We start from the raw sequence: 24,781 nt of genomic DNA, 5'->3' as shown, positions 1-24,781 counted from the left end.
TCCATCATTATCCAATTTCTTCAGACCAACATCCTTTCTAGATTTCGCTGCCCTGAGAAGATCATTACTGACAACATCGCTGCCTTCAAATCCAAAAAGATGATCAATTTTTGCCATAAATTTCACATTACCTTGGGCCACTCCACAGCCTATTACCCTCAAGGTAATGGCTTGGTCGAATCATCCAACAAAAGCCTCATCAACATCATAAAGAAAGTGCTAGAAGAAAACAAGAAGAGCTGGCATAGAAAGCTCACAAATGCCCTATGGGCAGACAGACTTTCAATAAAGAGATCCATTGGGATGAGCCCTTTTGAGCTGGTGTATCGCATGGAGGCCAGATTTCCATCTTCCTTGGGAATTCCTATCATCAAGCTATTATAAGAGATCCAAGCTGAACCAAATGATGTTCAACGAAGAATCAACCAGACCATTCATCTTCAGCAATCAAGAGAGCAGGTCTATGACAGAGCTCAAATTTTGCAAGAGAAGCTCAAAAGGATGTTTGATAAGAGAGCTAAGGCTGAGGATTTCTGTGTTGGCAACAAAGTTCTAAGGTGGGACTCACGAAGAGAAGACAAGGGCCAACATGCAAAATTTGATTTTCTATGGAAGGGTCCATTTGTTATCAGCGTTGTACATGGCAATAACACATATTTCCTCAAATCTGCAAAGGGCGGCACAACTGAAGAAGGCCCTGTTAATGGCCGAATGCTAAAGCATTATTATGATCCCTGTTGTTGAACACAACGTAGCTGTATTATATTTGTACATAAATACTTGTATTTTCAGCACTTTGTTTTTATAGTTGGACGAATAATGGAACAGTGCAGCAAAGTTCTTTAAAGGTAGAACCAAAGCAAGTCCTCCATTCAGATCTCTGTCATTGCAGTAATCTCATCAAAAGAGCAGGAAGTTTTTTAGTCAATAGTATTAAAAGAAAGGAGGATTTTCAGTTTACATCAGCACCCTTTTCAAGACAGAATCAAGGGAAGTGCTCCAGTTTTGTTCCCCTATCTTGTGTTTATTTCAAAGGCAGGTTCTCAGGCACAGGTGCATGTAATGATAGAGCACGTAGTAGAAAGAAGGCAGTGCTGCTATTGTATAAAAATTCAGTTGATGAGAATGCTGTGTTCAGGTTTCAAAGTTTCAATCATTTGACAGCCAACACAAGGAAAGTTTCAGTCTACAGCAACAATAGAAGATCAAGGCAGTCTGACCTGCTGTTCTTGGCTTTTCACAAGGAAAATCCATCCCCAAGTGGAGCCACTGTTAGCCTCCTATCGCCATAGGTGTTCATATTTCATGATTGACAGTTGAAAGTGCCAAATATGTCATCTTTTCATGCTGCAAGGTTCCATATTTCCAGAATGAGGCCAAAGAAGAGGCCATGAAAGTGTGCCAGTCTAAATGCCACTGCTGTATTCCAAATTTTGATGAGTTAATCCATTTTGATGAGTTTTTCAGTTAAGGGAAGTCCAAACAGCTTAATCTTGGCTTCCCTAGGTTTCAATTTCTTGTTGTAGAACATAGAGAATGAATATCTGTCCAAACAGCTTAATCTTGGCAGATTTGTAGAGAGGTAGAGAAACAAGGGTGCTCAACAGCTTAATCTGAGCCCCTGGATGATATAAGGGTATGTTTAGATAGGAGGGCAGTCAAAAGAAAAAGGATAATCAGGTTCTGCAAGTCCAAGTGCACCCATGCAAAAAGAAGAAAAAATGTTAGGTAAGTAAGCTGGGTAAGTAGTTTTGTGGTTGCAGAATCAAACTATGTGATCCATTTCATGTTTTTTTAATGTTATATCTATTTAGATCACAAGTATAAGGTAATTTCCCTTTGGAGGAGCTCAAGCGAGGCATGTCTAATTCCTCTTTCTTCTAAATCTCCAAATCACTTACTAACATCCCCTTAAGGACCTTGGGATCTGCCCAACCAGTCTTGTCATCACTTCATTTTTGTAAAAATACCAAGTCAAGCTTTGACTTTCTCTAGTGAAAAGAAGCCACATTTCTTGTGTAAAAATCATGTCTCCACAGTCCATTCACTTCCTATGTCTAAGTTTCAGCTCACAAACTTAGCCTCTCCCCTACACTTCACCTCACAAATTCATATTAACTCCTAAATCTACTATCTAGCTCCCTAGATCATTTCCTTATCCCTTATCATACAAAAAACTATATAAAATCCCAAAAAGATTACATATCCCACCCTATAGCACTATAGCTATGTACATACAGTTTTGGGAAATAATAGTCCACCTGGGACTATTATGAACCCATCCGTGTCATAACTCTGGGATTGGTCTAAACCTCTGGTTAGGCCAATAACCTATATCCACCCCTTTACCCTTAAAACCTCACTATCCTACCTTTCGTGCACATAAAACCCCCAAACTCCGCATTAACCTAAGGTTTTCAACCCCCGTCACGCATTTTTGTTTAAATAATACGGGCGGGTCCCGTCCCTAACCTCCCGCTACCTCGCCTACCCCGCCAGCCGTCCGATGGCCAGCACCCCAGATCAATGGTGGGTGGGTGTTTTCATATACCGATCCACCGGAGGTTAACATCCGGGGGATGGGCGGTTTCCCTGCCGTACCCCCGCCATGTGTCAGCCTCCCGGTGTGTTCGGAGGCCCCTCCCCCAATACCACCTTCGCAGAAAAGCGGTGCGGGAGAAAACTGGATACCGCCTCCGCTGAATGACGACAGTGCCACGTTTTGGTGACGTCATCAACCTGCGTCGGCCTCCTACCACTGTGTCCTGTGCCACGTCACTGCCACGTCGCCCCCACTGTACTGCCATGTCACCCTACCATACTGCCACGTCACCCTGCTGATGTCACCCTGCCACGTCACCGCCGTACTAGGACCCACCACTGACGTCATCACCGAAAAGGGCGCGAAGCACGAAATCTGCAGCAAGGGATGCCTAGAATGAAAAACCGAGGCATTTTATGATGCGCGATTGCGCATCGCTAAGAAAAATAGACCAAAATGGAATATGGCTCGGCTACCAGCAGGCCCGAAATTCGCAAATTGACAGGAATTTCTTCACGCAGGATTCAGAAAAGGGGCAAAAACAGTTCTTAAGGCAACAAAGGGCCGAACAGCAGCCATAAAAGGTTGATGGGATAGTTTAAAGCATTCAGAAGACAATAAGGAGCCCAGGTTCAGTAAAAGTGTATCAGAGGAAGCGGCAAAGACTATCAGTTAGTGTTTTTGGTGGAAATCCATATTTCCAAAGCAGGTAAACATTAAGAGGCCCCCATCAAAGTCAATAAAGCAGTATTGGGCCATCAAAGCTCACCAGATCAAAGTTAATGCATAAGGCCACCTAAGGGCAGCGCTGTAGAAATCAAAGCACAGTTATGGCCAAATGCCAGCACAGAGCTCTAAGGACATCATAGTTACTCATTTTTGAGGCAGCTACCCCCAGCGCAGCATTAGATAGATATTTTGGGCATTTATTTCAAGCATATGTTAGGTTAAAGACACTTATTGCATCAGATCTGTCTCAGATCTGATTCTTGTAGATATTTTGCTTATAAAAACCACCCTAATTTATTGTTTAAAGGGTTGGTTGGTTGATTCGCTCCACTAGAGACTCGCTCTGTATACTTGATGTTTTCCTTAATCAAAGACTACTGAAAAGCTTGGAGGATGGATTGTTTACTGTTTGTTTAATGGTTGAAGAGTGAATGTGGAATTCTTGTGCTGCAACATGACTCAATAAGTGTTTTCTACCTCTGTTTTCCATTGATATATGCTCATATCATACATATGTCACCATCTAAAATAGCAGGAAAAATGAATAGCTTAGACTTTGTTTAACTGCACTCTATGCTCAATTTCTGCTGTTTCTTTATGTTTTCCTCTGAATTGGTAATGAATATGAATTCCCTTTGGCTCATATTTCCCCTGATTCACCCATGTTTGACAGTTATCTAGGGATTCTTTACTGCTCCTAGATAGGGCTCATTCACCTTCCCTCTGTTAAGCTAAAAGAGAGATTCTTAATTGCCTCTCATTCCTTAGCCTTCAATCCATCTCCATTTAGCTTGAAAGTTGTTTCATGTGTAGCTATCTTGCTCCATATTCCTCTTGTGACCAAGAAAACGCACCAGCAGTCCTACTCCATGACTCCATGCCTAATGGTTTGAACTTATCACACTATGCATTACCTCTCTACTTGAAAGCTTCATCCTTCCCACCAAAACTTAAACAAAACCCCTTAAACTCAATAACTAGCCTAAAATCATCATCAACAAAGCTAAATCATTAAGAGAGAGCCCTCTCTGATTGTAGGTGGGCTAGCACCTGCAGTCCAAAGATTGGTTTGTGGTTACCTCAGCCGTATCCCTTAGGAGCCAAGGGACAACCTGAGTGTTAACATTGGTTTCATAACATTCATTTTCATGACCGCCATTCCTGAACCTTGTGTCGTCAGTCAAATTCCATCTCTAAAAATCACTGCACTAGTTTTGTGTCATTGATGTGGGATACATAAAGGCCCTCCTGCGATGAGTCACTTCTTGTCGACATCAACTCATTATCCAAGAAGTTAACTTAGAAACAGCCATTTAGTACCTTAAGGCTTGCATGCATCAATGGTAGGTTTCTCGCTTTCGGCGATATGCATACATCAATGGCCTTCGACCAAAAGACTATGTATGGTGTTCGACATCAAATCGTCCATTCACACCATGCAAAATGTACTGTGGTACCTTGAGGATCATTATCATTATCGGTGATTTCTCTCACATCTGTTAACAGCTTACATCATCGGCTACTAATTATATGGTTTCTTCCCATGTTCGACTTCAGATCACATATTCACATGGTTAGACTTGTACTTGAGCGAACGGTTGAACGAGATTGAAGACCCCGGATCTAGTTTCATCCATCCGGGCTACGATATCAGGAGTACAAAATCATATGTACGATGGCTTTACATTGATAGTCATTCCGATCATGGTTCTATATCTGTAGACGAATATTTATGTACATGTAATGAAAGTTTATAAGCTGAGCATGGGTATGCCTTCCCTCAGCAATTCATGTAAAATAAAAAATCATGATATATGTATTGTAATTGATGCAAGTCACCTTCCACTTCAATACCCCCTCATCACATCATAAAGCATTTCATTCGACATTGGCATTTTTCCGACTTCATGCTTTAGGGGGAAGATGTTACAGATCTATTTGGGCACATCAAATCCCAACATTCAGATAAGTGTTTTAGGGCTCATCAAACCCTAATTTCAGTTGCTACATGCCCGAAACAAGTCACCCCTTTGAATGCCTCCTTCCCAGAAAGTTTCATGACTTAAGACATATAGAAATGGTCTCTAAAGGGACTAGCACAGGTAGATACACTGCCAAGGTGCTCTGCAGCACAGGTAGATACACTATTAGGGTGCTCTGCAGATCACCTAAGCCCTCTTTAGGCTGCGCTGGAAGAATTTGAGCGAAATTCAATTGGGGTTTGGGGAATATTCTTATCTTTTGGAGTCATATAGAAGTTTCCCTGTCTTATCAACTCCTATGAGCTCGAAAATGGATGAGTAATGAGTTAAGGAGCATCCTATCCTCTCATCCCTTCCTCCATGGAACTAATTCTAAGTATGGAAGGTCATTCAATGCCACCATTTATGAAAAAACCTCCTTCATTCTCCTATAAATTGACCACTCATCTAAGTGATCAGGGGTTGGCTAGATTATGTTGAATTGTAAGGAGATAATGCTGCTATGAGACTTGACTTTGGAGCAAATGATGTGATGCCACAAGCTTGTCTTGCTTTTGATGTGATGTGGATGGGATCCAAGCTGGAGGAATGAATTTGAATCAAACACTGATGGTTGTAATTCCTTCTTCTAACTAATAAAGTGTTTGAACCTTTTTCCAAATGTTGTGTTCTTTCATAATGCTTATATGTATGAATTGCTTCTCATTCCTTTAATTTATATTCAATGGATCATATGCTGTGATCGGTTTTTGTCTTCTGTTGTGTTTACAGGGTACTTGTCAAGCGAGTTAAGTATGGGAAGGAGCAACAGAATCGATACAAGGGAGACGAGAGGAAAGTGGAACTACAGGTAGGCCTTCTATCCTCTCTTCTTATCTATTTCTTATAGGGAAAGTCTAAAACACTTTAAATTGTTGTTCTAGGCACATCTACTTGTCTAGTGAATTAGTATTTATCCGTAGATACTAAATTCTCCAAAAATAAATTTGCTATTCACTTGGGAGACTATCACCTTTCCTAGTAGCTTATTCACCTACTAAGACATTCTTGTAGACCTTATTTGTGTTCATTGACTGTATTTCAGCTCTTTTACATTGAATTTTGGTCAAAAATTGAGGTTAGATGACTTTTGAGTGACCTATCAGAAATCAGCGCAGGCTTGGTCAAGGGACAGTGCTCTATAGAGCACCCTTGAGTGAGAGACAGTGCTTTGCAGTGTAGTTAGGCCCTCTTTGACCTGTGTTGATCAACCTTAGGTCAAATTCCAACCTTTGGAATGTTTTATTGCAAACTTTTCTCTATTTGTTTGCTTGTTGATTGATCAATGAATGTCATGTCTCAAAGAACAATTTTTTATCTCCTTTACCAGCCCTACTTTGATTTGATTGATCAATGTTTCTTTAATGTTTTCTTTTCCATTATCAATCTATAGTCAAATTTAGAATATAGTTGATTAATCTTCATTCGAAAGTAAGTGTCGTAAAAGTCTTCTCTTCCTTCGAATTAGAACTGTCGTAAAAGTATTCGTTCTTATGAAAGATTGATTGATTATATGTGCATATTTCCTTTTTGTTCATCATAACATTAAGGGATTCGAAAAGAAAAAATTGCATCGTTCATATTGTAGTTTGTGAATGCTTGAAAGGAATAGCTAGGGAAATTGCATTAGATGTGCTCTTTTCTCTTTGTCAAAAATCTGATTGCTCTATCCCTACTAGCTAAGGATTTTCATTGTTAAATTGAATGGAAAGAATGCTTATCATATTAGTTTCATTTTAGGAATTGCAAACATACATCATGTGGTGAACCTTGAAAGGAAAATTCTAAAGAAGATCAACTTAAAATTTATCTGAATTTACCTAATGGAGCATTGTCACCTAACGAAAAACATTTAGAGGTCTAGGCTAGAGACGTGTTCCGGCGTCATAAAACAAAGCAATTGTTGCTAACTTGTCTGCAATACATCCTGAGTGTGGTACCTCATTCTATGTATGTGAATATATCATAGCTCGTCCATGTACCTTCGGGTATACAGGGCAGTGTTATAGTTCGTAAAGTATATGGGAATGCTCTCACTGTGCGATTTTCCATTAGACAACGCTTATACGGATTGGGCCTCCACGTACTTTCGGGTATATATGGGAGGACAACACTAGGTTGCTATCCATCCTTAGGTAACCAAGTCGGCCACCTTGTACACTGTGATATACTGAACACAACATTCGGAGAGATTGTCTGTCTGTACTTCTCAGTTCGCCGGGAGGTATTCTACAGTTCATAGTTGCTTGGTAAACCTTTTGCCTAGATTATCCCTCTTTTGTTTTGTTATGTTACTTTGATTAAAATAAATTTAATTGACCGCAGATAACATCCTCCACGCTCGCTCCTTATTTGATCTTAGGTTGAAACATACGGCGACAAATCTGGAGTCCACCGATCAAGGAATTCCTTTTGATGGGAATCCTAGTCCTTTTGCTCCTTTTGGAAATATTGGTGCTCCTTATATGGCTACATTATCCCTATCGAGACTTACCATTGGCTTTCTAGTATGGTTGTTTTCAACCTCCTTGGTTCAAAATATCGTGATTTCACCACAATTGAGTACTCCAACTAGACAAAATCAACCTCCAGTTGATCCTAAAGTTGACCATTTTCCTTCTTCCTCGGTTGTTTCTTCCTCCCCTTCTTCCTCTTCACCTGGTGAAAGTATTGGTACTAGTAACCAGGTGGCTAAGAAGAAGAAGAAAGGGAAGAAGAAGAAGAAGAAGAAAATTCAACAGAGTGGCAACCAAGCAACCATTGCTTTGAATGCAACATCTGATGAGAAACTATCCATCAAGCCTTGCAAAGTTCGATATCCATGCAAACTTTGTGTGGGAGACCATCTTCTTTGAAATTGTTCTGATATTCCTCAGATCTTAGAAGAATGGTCTTCTTTTTCACATCATCCCATGTCATCAACTTTTGGAGATCAAGTTGGTGACACACCATCAACTAGTGGTAGTAAAGTTCATGGAACCAAGGGTAAAGTTAAGTTTCCTTGTAGGTTATGTGAATGGAATCACCCCATTCACCTTTGTCCCTATTTGGATGAAGCCAAAAAAGTGTTGGATAATCGTCCTACTTCACCGCAGTGACTTCCATTTGGTTACAGGAAACTCTCCCTAAGTCCTTCACTAGTTGGTGAATTGACTGACCAAAATCAACAGTTGGTCAAACCCACTCTCTCTGACAGTGAATCCTATGAGTCTATACCTGACCCAAATCAACAGGTCGAGGTAACAATTGACCCGATTTCACCTTCAGTTAATTGTACCTTTCCCGAAGAGAGTGAATATGGTACCACTCAGGCTCTTTTTGTTTCTTTAGATTCAAATGAGCTTGGGGGAAGAGGAAAATCCTCTGACTCTCGTAACTCAAGGGGTTAATTCTCTTGTTTCTATAGTACCCCCTCCAAGTAGTCTGGTCACTTCCTTTGATTGGAATCGACTCGCAAGATTCGTCTTCCTTCTTATGTGCATTTCCAGATCATAGTACAATTTTGTAGTATGATTATATCTGGAACTATTATAGATGAAGGTGCATCTGTGAGTATCCTTTCCTCAACTGCTTGGCAAGCGCTTGGTTCACTACCGCTTGTGCTTGTTACCCAGAATCTGTTGGGTTTTAATAGAGGAACCAGTCAACCATTAGGGATCCTCCCTCATTTACCTATTACTTTGGGAGGAAAAATCATTTATATAAATGTGATGGTAGTCCCAAGCCCTTTAGATTACAATTTACTTCTTGGGCGTGACTATGTTTATGACATGGGAGCTATTGTTGCAACATTCTTTCGAGTTATTTGTTTCCTGCATGAAGGCAAAATTGTCACTGTTGACCAACTTTCATTTCTCGGTCCAAATATGGCTCCCAATCAACCATCTTCCCTAAATGGTCCTTTTGTACCAATGGTATCATCCCCACCACGAGTTAATTATGTGGCAACCCATTCCATACCTACATCAACTGACGATCAATTCAGTGATGTTGTACATCATGTATTGGGGGCATTGGAACCAGATCTCTCCTTCATGACCACTTATAAGTTGTGATCGAAAGATTGGAGGATAGTTCTTTTACTGTGTCAACCTCGTTAAAAAATGAAACAGCTCCCATGAGGATAGTTCCTGGTCTTGTGTTAAACTCGTTAAAAAATGAAACAAGGAATCTGAGCAAAGTTCCTTGTCTTATGTCAAGCTCATTAAAAAATGAAACAATGTCCCAAGTTCCAAGTCGAGTCTTTGATTAGATCTTGTAAAATCCTAGTCGAGTCTTTCACTTGATCTCATAAAAGAACCTTCATTCCATCCACCCGATAGACACGAGTAGTCTACTTAGGTGAATGTAATGAAGCTTGGGGGGCATGCACCTAATGGTAAAGTTAAATTTCCCTGTAGGTTATGTGAAGGGAATCACCCCATTCACCTTTGTCCCTATCTAGATGAAGCAAAAAGGTGTTGGATAACCATCCTTCTTCACTGCAATGACTTCCATCTGGTTACAGGAGACTCTCCCTTTCATCATGTCGGGGGAATGTAAACCAATCTCAAGCATAGTTTTTGTTTCGAGCTTGGGTAAAAATGAAACTGAATCCGGGCATAGTTCCCTATGGTTCAAGCTTTTGTAAAAATGAACCCATTTCCATTTTTAGCCCTCGTGATTGCCATTCTATTAGCCTCTTTCGTCAAATGAGCCTTGGTTGTTTTCATCCCATCACCACCATCCCCTTGGCCGATCATATGCTTTCACTTGGTTGTTTTACCCTTTTTGAAGAACAGTTGCAATGAGTGGTCTTATTAGCCAACCTCTTCACATAAATCAACATGTTTTGAGAAGTTCCAACATCACCGGAACCGGTTGCTACCCTAGACACCACTCGTTCCTCAAATTAGAGTCCTCTTTAAGCTCTTTTCAGACTCACTAAATATGAAAAGATTGTCAAGCGCTTGTCCTTTCTAGCTCGTTAACGGATTGGAAAAGATATATCTCTTGTATTATTTTACACTTTTTCGGACTTGAGAGATTAATTTACGAAAAAGAACTTGTGGAGTTTTCTTTTTGTCCCTTTTCAAACTCTCTAAACATGAAAAGTACTGAGTTATCTTTGTCGTTAAACTTGTTAAAACATCAAATGGCGACAAACTTGTCCATCTAGACAAGACCGAGTATCACCTTCGCTAGACTCATTAAAACATCAAATAGCAATGGATTCGCCCGAAGGGTGAAATTATACAACAAGCATATGTTATCCTCCTCAATCTTGATAAAAATAAAGAGGTACTGGTGAAAAATGACTAGGGAAAAATGGAAAAAGGGGAAAACCACTTTATGGTAGCAGGTCGCTCTTGAACATGACACTTTCACTCCATCACCGTGACTATCTAGGTTGGGTTATTTGCTTGATGGTTAGCACACTGTTGATCTATCATACCATCCATCACTTTGTTTTGGGTCAATGCTACCAATTCACTTTAGTGTCACCAACATGTTCAAGAGAAGTCATTCAATCAAAATCCATCTTTTGCAATACTGTAAACCTTCATTTTCATGACCGCCATTCCTGAACTTTGTGTCGTCGCTCAAATTCCATCTCTAAAAATCACTACACTCGTTTTGTGTCGTTGATATGGGACACACCAAGGCCCTCCTATGACGAGTCGCTTATTGTCAAGATCAACTCATTATCCAAGAAGTTGACTTAGAAACACCCATTCAGTACCTTGAGGCTTGCATGCATCAATGGCAGGTTTCTTGCTTTCAGTGATAGGCATACATCAATGGCCTTCGACCAAAAGACTTTGTATAGTGTTTGACATCAAATCATCCATTCACACCATGCAGAATGTACTGCAGTACATTGAGGATCATTATCATTATCGGTGATTTCTCTCACATTTGTTAACAGCTTACATCATCACCTACTATACTACCAGTGTAACCCATATACTGCTAGTGTAACTCCTTATTGTTATTAGTACAACCCCCTTATTATATTTTTGTACCCATGTAGTCCCCATATTGTTATTATTGTGCCCCATAGAAGCCCACTATTGTTATTATTGTGCCCTTACATTATTATTTTTATGTCGGCTCTGATTATATTATGACCCCTTAGACTCCTATATATAAAAAGGAGGTCCTGTCATTTGTATCATCCAAGAATTGTTCATTTGTGTAATGTAAAGGAGTTTTCCCCCTCGAAGAGGTTGAATTCTAAGGCGTTGATCTATCTTTTCTATCTTTTTGTGAGCTGGTTTCATAACATTCATTTTCATGACCGCCATTCCTGAACCTTGTGTCGTCAGTCAAATTCCATCTCTAAAAATCATTACATTCATTTTGTGTCGTTGATGTGGGATACATCAAGGCCCTCCTACGACAAGTCACTTCTTGTCGACATCAACTCATTATCCAAGAATTTGACTTAGAACACCCATTCAGTACCTTGATGCTTGCATGCATCAATGGCAAGTTTCTCACTTTCGGCGATAGGCATACATCAATGGCCTTTGACCAAAAGACTTTGTATGGTGTTCGACATCAAATCATCCATTCACACCATGCGTAATGTACTGCAGTACCTTGAGGATCATTATCATTATCAGTGATTTCTCTCGCATCTGTTAACAGCTTACATCATCGGCTGCTAATCAGATGGTGTCTTCCCATGTTCAACTTTAGATCACATATTCACATGGTTAGACTCATACTTGAGCAAACAATTGAACAAGATTGAAGACCCTGGATCTAGTTTCATCCATCCAGGTTGCGATATCAGGATTACTAAATCATATGTACAATGGCTTTACATTGATAGTCATTCTGATCATGGGTCTATATCTGTAGACGACTATTTATGTACATGTAATGAAAGTTTATAAGCTGAGCATGGCTATTCCTTCCCTCAACAATTCATGTAAAATCAAATATCATGATATATGTATTGTAATTTATGCAGGTCACCTTCCACTTTGATACCTCCTCATCACATCGTAAAGAATTTCATTCAACATTGGCATTTTTCCGACTTCATGCTTTAGGGGGGCAGCTGTTACAGATCTATTTGGGCCCATCAAATCCCAACATTTAGATCAGTGTTTTAGGGCTCATCAAACCCTAATTTCGATTTCTACATGCCCTAAACAAATCACCCCTTTGAATGCCTCCTTCCTAGAAAGTTTCATGAGCTAAGACATCCAGAAATGGTCACTAAAAGGACCAGTGCAGGTAGATACACTGCTTGGGTGCTCTGCAGCACAGGTAGATACACTGTCAGGGTGCTCTGTAGAGCACCTAAGCCCTCTTTAGGCTGCACTGGGTGAATTTGAGTGAAATTCAATTGGGGTTTGGGGAATATTCTTATCTTTTAGAGTCATCTAGAAGTTTCCCTGTCTTATCAACTCCTATGGGCTCGAAATTGGATGGAATGAGTTAAGGAGCATCCTGTCCTCTCATCCCTTACTCCATGGAACTAATTCTAAGTATGGAAGGCCATTCAATGCTACCATTTATGAAAAAACCTCCTTCATCTTCCTATAAATTGACCACTCATCTAAGTGATCAGGGGCTGGCTAGATTATGTTGAATTGTAAGGAGATAATGTTGCTATGAGACTTGACTTTGGAGCAAATGATGTGATGCCATAGGCTTGTCTTGCTCTTGATGTGATGTGGATGGGATCCAAGTTGGAGGAATGACTTTGAGTCAGACACTGATGGTTGTAATTCCTTCTTCTATCTAATAAAATGTTTGAACCTTTTTCCATATGTTGTGTTCTTTCATAATGCTTATATGTATGAATTTATTTTGATTCCTTTCATTTATATTCAATGGATCGTATGCTTTGATCTGTTTTTGTCTTCTGTTGTGTTTACAGGGTACTTCTCAAGTAGGTTAAGTACGGGAAGGAGTGATAGAATCGATACAAGGGAGACGAGAGGAAAGCGGAACTACAAGTAGGCCTTCTATTCTCTCTTCTTATCTATTTCTGATAGGGAAAGTCTAAAACACTTTAAACTGTTGTTCTAGGAACAGCTACTTGTCTAGTGAATTAGTATTTATCCGTAGATACTAAATTATGCAAAAACAGGCACAGGAAGCCGCAGAACATAAGAAGGTTGCAGACGCAGCAGCAGTAGCGTAGATAGAAGAGGCCACAATGGTACAGGTAGAGGAGGGCCAAACAACATCCTCAAGGCAGGAGGCAGAGGACACAGAAATAGTAGAAGGGATCGCGGATCCAGGGACTGCGTCCACACAGATCAAATGTCTGTGCATCGTAGAGAGAACGGGTCCAAGGAAAAAGGTCAAGGCCTCAAAGCTAGCCATTGACCTGATCACCTTAACTGAAGGTGATCTCCATGACATGTGCGAGATGGTCCGCGATGTCACCAGTGAAGTGCTCCAAGAGTTTATGACGGAGCATCAGACTGTGTTGGGGGCCCTGTGGGCGCAGCTGCAGGAGTTACAGGTGCGACCCCCTTAGGAAGGTACCTTTTCTACCCATGTCATAGAAGGTACATCAGTAGCAGAACAGTTGTTGCACACGAGGATGGCCAACACGATAGTATTGCCAGATGGAGTGTTAATCTCAGAAAACATGATGGATTGGGTGACGCTTAATATGATGAAAGGCCTTGGCCTTAATTTGGCTGCTCTTCCCTGAACACACTATATCAGCTACGGGACGGGATATTAGTAAAACTTCGTGCTAGGGAGAGCTGCACGATCCAGGTTCTGAGCAAGCAGAAGATTAATATAGAACAGCTTAGCTTGCAACACGACGAGTTGGTTTCACAGAACCAAAAGTTGGTGCAGATAGTTGATGACGATTGTCGACACATCCCAGAGTTGTCCATTGCAACAGATATACCGATAGAAGTGAGGATCCACTATTTGGCAAGTGGAGTCCGCAACGTGCGAGAAGAAACAACAAGAGTGCAGCTGGAGCTAAATCTCCAGCTTGCCAAGCTGTGGTTGAAGGTGCAACCTTCCACTCCCCCAAAGGTTAGAGAGCTTCGCGCCAACGCTATTGCAGCAGGGATGGAAGATATTGGAGGTGCAGTTCGTGACTATACCAACATGTTGGAGTAGGCGCTTGAGGTCCTCACGACATTGCAGGAGGACCACAACATCCAGCTGTTGGAGACCGAAGCACACGAAATCCAGCAACAGTATGACAACATCCGAGGGACTGTGCAAATAGTAGTCCTTACTCAGCGACTTGCAAGAATGCAGCAAGCCAAGGCACTAAAGGAGCAGGTGAACGTGGTGCACCATGAGGAAGTAGTTCTCAAAGCGCGCGTCCAACCATGGATTGACGAAGCCTTCACAATCACAGCAAATATTGAAGGAAAGCTCATGCAGATTCAGGGGATGAATGCATAGATGTAGCACAGCACACCAGAAACAGAGGGCTTAGAAGACAGAATGCAGCAGGTTCAGCAAGCAATAGTTCAGTGCGCTGTAGATATCAAGACCATTCGGGACCAAATGGAGGGACTCCGCGCCAAGATCGTTGCGCCGATAGAGTGACTCGAGGGTGAGTCACGATGTTTGCGTTGTGGGCCTGTTGGGCATGTAATCCCCCCACAGCATGGTTTGGGGTTCAAAGCCCAAGTTTTGAGTAACATCGTTGTAAAAACTCCACGAACTGTGGGTGCGGAGCACAAATTATATGTTAGAGTCATAGGGTTGTCCACCCTAAGTTTTGAATGTAGTGTCGGCCTACCCATGGTCCACAGACCATAGGATTGTATAAATAAAGTGAGGCTCTAGGTTGTAAAGTAGTCAAGTAAGTAAGAGGACCAACGAATGGAGTCTGAAAGATAGCAAGCATAGAGTAAGAGTCTAGCGTCTTGGGTCGTAGTAGTAGGAAAAGGCTCTACAACTGAGTGTGCAGAGGCCTAGTAGAGTCCGTAGCTAAGTGCGCGGACCCCTATAGTGAGTGTGCAGGGTAGAGTCGAGTCTGTAACCAAGGAAGAAGAATAATAAAGAGAAGTTTTATCTGAATTTCATGTATCCATTATTATGTTATTACATGTTTGAGATCAAGTGCAAATTATACTGTTTATTTACTACGCGCTTTTGTATGAATGGTAAATATTGTTGAGTGTAAATGAAAGCTTACAGATAAGCTAAGTTAATCAATTAATATTGGGTTTCTAGTAAGGGTTTTGGCAATAACACTATTCAGGCCCCAAGTAGGGCTGTGCGAAGGCGGCACCACCAGCTGCAAGGTACTGATAAGTGCACTTAACGACATGTGCACAAGGTCAAACCACGGACCTCTAGAACCCATCAAACATCCCCAGGGTGTGGAAACCTGGTTCTAGCACCCTCCCATACTACTTTAGGTGAGACCTCAGTCCGTGCTTAGTAGACTATTTCCAAAAGGGCCAGTAGTAGCGGGATTTGTTTGGCTAAATCATCTCCGAACCTAGGTCAGGCCCTAACAAGCCAACATGAGTTAACAATCAATTGATGCATTAATGTACTCAACTAGTGCTACTCCAGTTAACTAAAGATTCCCTCATCAAAAACTCATGCATGTCTATTATGAGAAAGACCCAGTTGAGATAAATATTCAAGGACAATGTACTATCAATTGCATGTGTTTTCTTATGGAGAAAAATCATACATGCAGTCAATGATTCATCCTTGAGGATTGTGCAGTTTTGAAGGCTTGGTTTTCCACTTGGTAATAGGAAAATCATCCAAAAGTAACAACGCAAGGAAATAGGAGCTTGGAGGGCAGAGAGGAAGGCTGGAGAGAAGCCAAGATTTCCTGTGAGCATCTGTGAGGATTGTACTGAGAGATGGCTAGCTGTGAGAGTTAAGGCTTTGTATAATTCCTATGTATTTCTACCATGTATGATAATACAATAGTTTGGGGTTTTTAGCTGAGGCTTTCCCCAAAGTATTTTCATGTGTATTGTGTCATTGATTCTTCTTCTTCTGGTTATATTGTTCAGCTCGATCTTTAAGCTTCCACAAATTGATAGTAGAAGTAGGTTATAGAATTCTTCTTTGATTTATATTTCATTATTGAGTTAACCTACCAACAGATTTTCTACACTCCTGGAGACAACATTGGAGTGTTGTCCTGCACGGCCAGCTCCAACCCCACTAGACGCATAGTTGGGACTCCTTCCTTTCCCAACTGATGGTAATGAAACTTGTATAGTTCATTGTACCAATAGTAGCAGTAGTAGCAACAACAGTAGTAGCGGCAGTACGAGCATGTCAAACTATCCATGTATAAACAAGCTATGGGCCATGGATTTTGATGAATCAAAGACACATGACGGCTCAAGGACTAGGTATATCTCAGCCACCCAAAACAATAGAAAATGCATGATTTCAATCTTCTTGAAGTTCAAATTCACAAACAACATCGTTGAGCATGAAGCACTCATGTTGGGCTTACCAAGGATCCTCGGCCTCAATGTGGTCACACTCAAAGTGATACTACACTCCGTGAATAGTGTTGATACTTTCAAGGACATAAAAATTGATTAGGGTAAGCACGAGCAACCTCTGAAAACTACAGTTGAGGGCAAGAAGGAAACCTTGTCCCCAAGGGGTTGGTTTCTATCAACAAGCTTTATGATTTGTAGAACTTCGGTCAAGGGCTAAGAAACAACAAAACCCACAAGTCCACCACTATGAATGAACAAAGCAACCTGGGGACCAATCACGATCCGAAGATAGTCAGTATTGGTACAAACCGCATTCCGCAGCAGTGGTCAGCTTTTGACTACCTGATCAAATAGTACCGGGATGTGTCAACGAGGGTAGATGACGACCTGAGTACATACGACATGCGAATAACCCAACACGGGATTCTAGGTAAAGGAGGAGCCAAACCATTGCAGCAAAATTTAGGTAAAACACATATGTCATTTGAACTCCTTATACAGAAAGAATTGACTAAGTTGTTGGATGTTTGGGTTACTTACAAAGTTCATCACCGTGCATTGGTTTCTAATTCAAGATCTGCATGTAAGAAATTTGGGAAAATTCGCTTATGCATCGATTTTAGAAACTTGAACCGCTTCCGGAATAAAAGCAACTACCCCGTGACATCATCAAAGCCTATGTTGCATGCAGTGTTTGAAGTAGCAATATCGTCTTCACCTAAAGCTCTTTTGGGATATCACCAGATTCCGATAGCAGAACTTGATAGTCTTATGCTGGTCCACGAGAATCTTGGCCCACACATGTACCATCTGTCATCACTTGACAAGAGGATTGACAACCTTCCTGTCAACTGCCAAGATCTCAAGCATCACTCCCAGTAGGTTGGGCCACGCCCCGTGCCATGTACATAGTCTGCTTGCTGCTTGTTGTTTTCATTTCGTTTGCTTTGCTTACTATCTTTGTTTTTACTTTGTTTTTTTGCTTACTATTTTTGTTTACATTTGTTTGATTTGTTTGATATATTACTATTTTTGTTTCCAGAAATAAGTGTTGCCAACTACTACATTCTGGATTTTGAATAGAGTATGTGGCTGAAATTTGAAGAGACTTGTGACATTGCAGCACTTGGAAAATCTTGTGTTTTTCTTCTCTGTGCTTGGTTATAACCTTTGGCTAATGAAGTCTTGATGGAAAATATGAACCATCTGCAAGGGGAGTTTTGGTCCAACCATGAGCCTGTGTCCACACTGGGAAGCCCCATGTTGGTACTCAACCTTATGCTCTGTGTGTTCAAGCTCATCCAACTGGTAGAAACGGAGAAGGGGAAAATATAAACGAGAAAACCTGTGTCAGAGGTCTTACATGCTTCTCTAAAGGAACAACCTCTTCTGGTCTCAATAATTCGGGATCCCTCTTCCGCCCCAAAATAAATAAGTTCCTATGCATAGTTCTCTTGAAAAATACAAAGGCGAAAGAAGAGAAAGGCTTCCTGCACAGAGACGTGGAGCATACAACTCCACCAGGGTACTGACCAGGCTCACTGGTAGTGGAGCAATGTGTGTGTTCCTAAGAGATTCTTCCGGGGTACTGTCCAGGCCTGCTAGAAGTGGAGCAACACTAGAGATGAAAACTTATACTCTGAAAATTTTCAACTCGCAAGCTAAACTACCCTTCCCGAATTCGAAACATCGTGATCAAGCTGAACTTTTGATTTTGTTTGACTGAGTTGGAAAAAGGTTAACCATATATGTACATGGGGTAAGTGGGAAAGCCAAAGTAACCTGCACATCGATTCAATACTCCCCAAAAGACAAAGGCCCTGTGCTATCAATGAACCAAAATAGAGAAGCTGGAGTTCTATCAATGTGTCGCCAAGTGTTGTAGAAACTACAACCACCCTCCAAAATTTTGGTCTGCACCCAATTTCAGAGCCTCCTTTGAGAGTTTCACTTGACGATTTCATACACTTGAGTTCACTCCGTGAACTTGTGTGAGCCTTCACACCCACCTTGCTTGTTCATTCTATCCAAGTATTGCATGTTGGTATCGAAGTCATGCTTGTGACCATTTTCTGGTCATGCTCAAGGTCTTCACTTCATGTGTACATGTTGTGTTCACTATGAAATCATCTGTCGCACTCACACACGGAGTCATACTCACTATCGCACAAGCATCGTCACGGTCGATCAACGATCAATTACAAGTGTCGCACTTGTCACTCACACCATCGGTCAGTCATGTTGAGCATGTGTGTCTGGATGGTTTGGGTCATCTCATCATCAAGTCATGTTGGTGTGTGTTTGCAAGATCACATGTGCATCTTCCACTCATTCACACACTTAGTCATTTTGCTGAAGTTTCGATGACTGGACTCCCCTCTGCCAACCCGACCATCATCCCTCCATTGACTTGATCGACTTCCATCCAGAACAGCGCAGAAGCACCAAGCAAGTCATTTCAAGTTGCGCTGCCCACAAGAAATCAATCAGCTTCCAGCTGGTCAAATAGAGGATTTGACCCGGCAACCACCCCGTGACTCATTCCCCTAAAAAATTATGCAGAGGCTGCAGACCTTGCTGGCTCCTCTGGTTGGGAAAATTGCGCAGACAGGTTGAATAGACACCCATTTCCTATCGCTGTCCCCCTCAAAAAATTGTGTATTTTTTCCAGACAGTCCTCCCGATAGTCGACTGGATGCTCATCTAGAAAATTGCGCAGTTTTCATGAGCAGGCCCTCTGTTTCCCAACAGTTCACTTGGCTCAGAAATTGCGCATAGATGATCAGCAGGCAAAACTCCCAGCATCAGAGCAATTTCTCTAGCCAGCATCTCCAAGCAGCAAACTGCCAATTCCCTCCAGCAATTGCACAGTTTCTGCTGCCAAGCACCCGGCTAGCTGACTGCCAATTCCATTTGGGAATTGTGCAGTTTTTGCTGCTAGTGACCCGACTAGCTGACTGGAAGTTCCCCTTGGGAACTCACAGTTTTTGCTATCGGGTTCCCCGCCAGTTCCTCCAAAAAACTGCGCAAATCTTGTTTGTCAATCCTCCCTGCAGCCTAGCCAGTTCCTCCAAGAAATTGTCCAAATTTTCTGTCAAGCCCCCGCTACCCGCTCGTTCCAGAAAATGAGCATATTTTGTCTACCCTGCCTTCCCGCAGCCTGGACTGTTCCTCCCAAAATTTGCACAATTTTTCCTTCCAACTGAGCCAGACCTCGCAGACAATCACTGTCGATCTGGATTGCCTATCTTCATCACTTAGTGACTCTGGCGCAGTTTGCATCAGCAGTGCCCGGAGCCATCATCCTGCCTCGCCAACCTGGATGCCTCTCTCGGTCACCTACATATGAAATTATCATCTATCATGGTAGACTAGGAGGTTTTTGGATTTGATTTCGTCTCGTCATGAGTGACTACAGGTACAAGTACACCAACAAACATGGTGCGACGATGAATGGGATGAACGAAGGGAGAACATGCAGAAGGAAAACTTCACCAACAGGCGAATAAAAAATGCATGCAAAGAGATGTACTCACGAATGGATGATCATGCAAAGATGTGTCCATGGACGGACGGACGAGCAAACATGCAAGATGTGGTCACGGACAGACGAACAGACGAACATGCACCTTTCACGAACAGATGAGCTTGTCAAGCCTTCCAACATACAAGAAAGGAGCAATGTGCCAAAGAAACATAAAGCAAACCAATGACCATCGAAGACTCCACTCACTTTTCCATGTGGAGGTGCAGTTGCAACACACCATGAATACATCCATCACCCAACAACACTGTAGCTCGACATGCACTCCAACAGCAGCACGAATGTACCATCACTTTCATGTTGAGTCATGTCATGAGTCATGTTGTCCACATCTCCACTATGGGTCATGTTGTCAATCAATGTAATGTAACATGGAAGTCCAAGAGACCCACTTGCTGTACAAAGAGTCATGTAAAGTCAAAAAATCATGGAAGTCAAATAGTCATGAGGGTAGTCGAACAACTACAAGGGTCAGTTTCACCCTTGGTTATAAATACCCCCTCATTTGTACATGTAAAGGAATTTTTCACCTCAGATCTTCCCACATAGCCAAGAGAGTCTGTAATGATTTCTTTGAGGAGTAAGTAGTGGCTCCAACACCCTGCGCATGGGGTTAGTCATGTATGGTGTAATGATGTGTCTTGGAACTTTTGCTTAATTCAGAATCATGCTAACATGACAGCATGTTTTCACTCATGTATTGTAACTATTGTAAGACTAATCTTGAACACTTGTAATGCATGTTGCTTTAACCTGTGTTGACCACTTGAACTATTTCACTTGTTGTAATACGCAATCTGTTAATGAAAATGTGTTGTATATGTTGTTAACATTGTCTCGCCCATGGTGGCTACCCCTTGGACATCAAACAAACCTTTCACATAAAACTTGTTGTAACAATCATTGCACTCGTTCGGACTCATCCATTGAGTGCTTTACATGTTATCTTACCTTGTGTGTTGTGACTGACGCATCTGTGTGGACTGCTCCTTTGGAAGCTGTGCACATCCTATTGTGTTTTGTGTTCCTAGTTGAGTTGGGACTTCATCCCAACCAACTTTGGACTCACTCCCACCCTCTCCCTCTACAGTGAAATAACCATTGACTCAAGTAACACTAGCAATCACCAGGCACACGAACCTCACTTCTCGAAGACAAAGCATACCACTCTCATGTGCTGACAAGCAAGAGTTGAGGCAAATCCTTAAGAAAATGGCAACTGGGTCATCATGTCAGATGGGACTCCCACACCAAATGTGTGAGGTCTAGTTGGGACTTCATACCGGGGTGATCCCCTGAGTGTTGGCGGGTCTAGCACCATCAACAAATCCCTCTGGTATTTTGAGCATCAAAGCACTATGATAATTTTAGATCCCTATGGTTACTATAGTGATACATATGGTTCGGTATCATGATTTCAGAAAGAATATGAAGGCTACAGTTTCAAGAAGAAATCACAATATGGTGCCATAACAAAGACCACTACTCAGTGCTATGAAGTAGTTGCATATCACAGTGATTCTGTAGGCTCTTAGTACAAGTTTCGGTGCTATCTTAAGAAGGATATCAATGCTATGTTAAGAAAAATGGCTTGGTGCCATCATAGAAGTAAGGTCCAGATAATATAACAGTAAGAAGGATGATATTAAGAAGATCTTGATGATGCCGTAAAGGTCGAAGTCGAAGAAGAATCAAGAAGGAGGTTGAATTTCTAGAGGATATGTGTCTTGGTCTTGGTATTCGTCAACTGGAATCTATATAAGAAGAATTTGTGCGGGTTTTCCTCTCAAAGAGTGAGAGGTTTTGGCCTTGGATCATAGCCTACATGTTTTGTCTCTTGTCTATTTATGTTCATGCTTTGGTTATTGTTTGATGAAGAAGAACACTAATAAACTAACAAGAAGAAGATCCTTATCTAATCAAGTAAAAATCATTCACAAGCAGTCACCAAAGAAGAGAAATCAACTAATACTAATGCCCTAGATTTCTCAACATGGTATCGGAGCTAAGGTGTTGAAGTCAAAGGAAGGGCATCTAATCAAAGTGACACTCAAGGATCGATTTTCAAGAAAGGCATCAAAGCAAGTCGAAGGTTATCAAAGCAAAAGACCAAGATCTACATTGAAGGATGAAACCTTAGATCAAAGAAGCAGTCTACAACAACAAAAGTTTTGGATCCTCTAAACATCATGAAATACCACAAAAACCCTCATCAAGTTATGTACAAAGCAAGGTAGCTCGAAGGACTTTAAATATGAAGATCATGCCATCTTAAAGAAAGTACAAATCCTAGTAGCAATTATGATCTGCACTCATTCACTACCAAAGTAGTTGAAGTATCTTGAAAGAAAGAAAGCATTATCATCAAAGCTATGAGGAAATTTCCCTCTCATTCAAGCAAGATTCCTCTTCTTTCCCTTGAAGAAGATCATCCAAGGAAGCAAAAAATGCATCTTCTTCAACCATCATCAAAGTAATCAAGTAAGAAGATTTCAACTTCACTTATCAAGTAAGTATCTTTCATTATTTAATCAATTTGGTAAAATGACTTCGTGTTTTCAAGGAGATCTATAAGTTGGATGGGTCATCGAAATTCATTGCATGGAAAAGGAGGATAGATATAGTCCTTAAATAAGGTGAAGTCGTTGAACATATCAATGGAAAGGTCTCCTATGAATTCATAAAAAGGGATTCTTATGAAAGGTCCCCTGATATAGAAATATTGGAGGCATCAAAGAGATGTATATAAGAATATTCTCTTAAGATGCGGTAAAGAAGGTCACATGACTTATATTTGATCTACACAAAAATTAAAGGTATCCAAGGATGAAGGTATCCTCATAAGATCTCAACTACGAGATCTAGGAGAGATGATAAGAAAATAATCATCATTACTCTATAATTCACTAGCTAATGAATAAGGTAATAGATATCCATGGGGATAAGAAAGTTACCTCATTCAACAACTTGTGGTTTCTATGCAAGATAGAAGAAGACAAATTGTGGGAAAAAGTGTTGAAGGTTAAAGGACTCAAACATATGTTGGAAGGAAAGGAAGTTTGGAAAATTTTTGTCCTCAGAAAATAAAGAAGAGCATAGCTAAGATTCAATGCTATGGATGTAAAAACTATGGTCATTATAGGAAATATTGTCCTAAAGAGACATTATCAAAAGAAGAAGAGAAGAAGCCCATATCACCAAAGAAGAGGAGCCAAAGAAAAGAAGTCCAAGAAAAGAGGAAGTAAGAGATCTCCACTATACTGAGATGTTATCCCTGACAAAATTTATTGTCATAGGTCCCAAACCTTATAGGATATGGCTATAATAAATAATAAGATGCATCGTGGAATCATGGAAGCAGAAGAAACAAGAGCTTGTGACATCACCATAGGAAACATGAAGGATATCTGATGGTCAACTTTGAAGGATATAGCTCTTGGTGACCTCATTGAAAGATCAAAGGAAGAAGTCATCTAGGACAAGTATCATCATACATCAGTTTAAAAGGGAAACATCTGCTGAATAAGGATAAGTGAGATGGAAACCTCATTGGATGATTCATTAATCTAGAGAGGAAGCAAGTGTTTCATCAGGAACTCCAACTTGTGGAGTTCATGGGATGATGGTATGATGACATGAGAGATGAAGCAGATCAAGGGGTTGAAGATATTTTCAATCAAGGAAGTTGTTGAAAGGAGCCTAGATTACTTAAAGATAAATAAGGTATGTATGCTTGTATTTAATATTATAAAGTCATGTCGTATGGTTGCAGATAATAAGGATCACTAATTCTATTTTGAGAAGCATGATCAAAGGAAAGGAATATTCTCCTATGAAAGAATGTCGGAAGGAATGAGTCACACTAGATGAAATCAAATTAATATGTCCTCATATGAAGTATGAGGTGGTTGACTATGATTGAGGAACTCTTATTGGAAGCTCCTGGGAATGAAGTGTGTGAATAGATAGGAAGAGATCGTGATAATATGCAATGAAGATAGAAGGCATTCAACATCTAAATTCCAAAGAATATTTGACTAGAAGTTCTCTCGGAAGGATGTGAAGACTATGATCGAAGTAGGAAAAATATAGAGACTCTTGACACTGAATATATGTGGGAGATGTGTCAATCTACATGCAAGATGTTGATACTTACAGGAAGATGTCATGGTGAAAGATCATCACAAAGGTAATTTTGATTTGAAGTGTTCATTGATTATTTTTTAACTAACATCTGGTTGGGCTTATGTAGGACTGTCAAAGGGAATATCTGTGAATGACTTCCAAGCAGACCATATAGAAGGATGTAATGTCCTTCCAAAAAATATGGTGTGAAAGTAGAATGACATGAAGCAAAGCCAGATGGAAAATATGATGGATCACTTTATGATGAGTTAAGAACATGAATAACTCATGGATAAAAGTGATGGATGATCTATGCCCTATGTAGAAGTTCCCAAAGATGAATACTCCTTGATGAAAAATAAATTCATGACATCAAAGGAACGAGCTCTTCAAGCAA

Source organism: Pinus tabuliformis, chromosome 5_2 (assembly GCF_031772625.1).
Source record: "Pinus tabuliformis cultivar Carrire ecotype Pingquan chromosome 5_2, CPIR1, whole genome shotgun sequence".
Taxonomy (NCBI): domain Eukaryota; kingdom Viridiplantae; phylum Streptophyta; class Pinopsida; order Pinales; family Pinaceae; genus Pinus; species Pinus tabuliformis.
Note: the sequence above shows the minus strand (reverse complement) of the source record.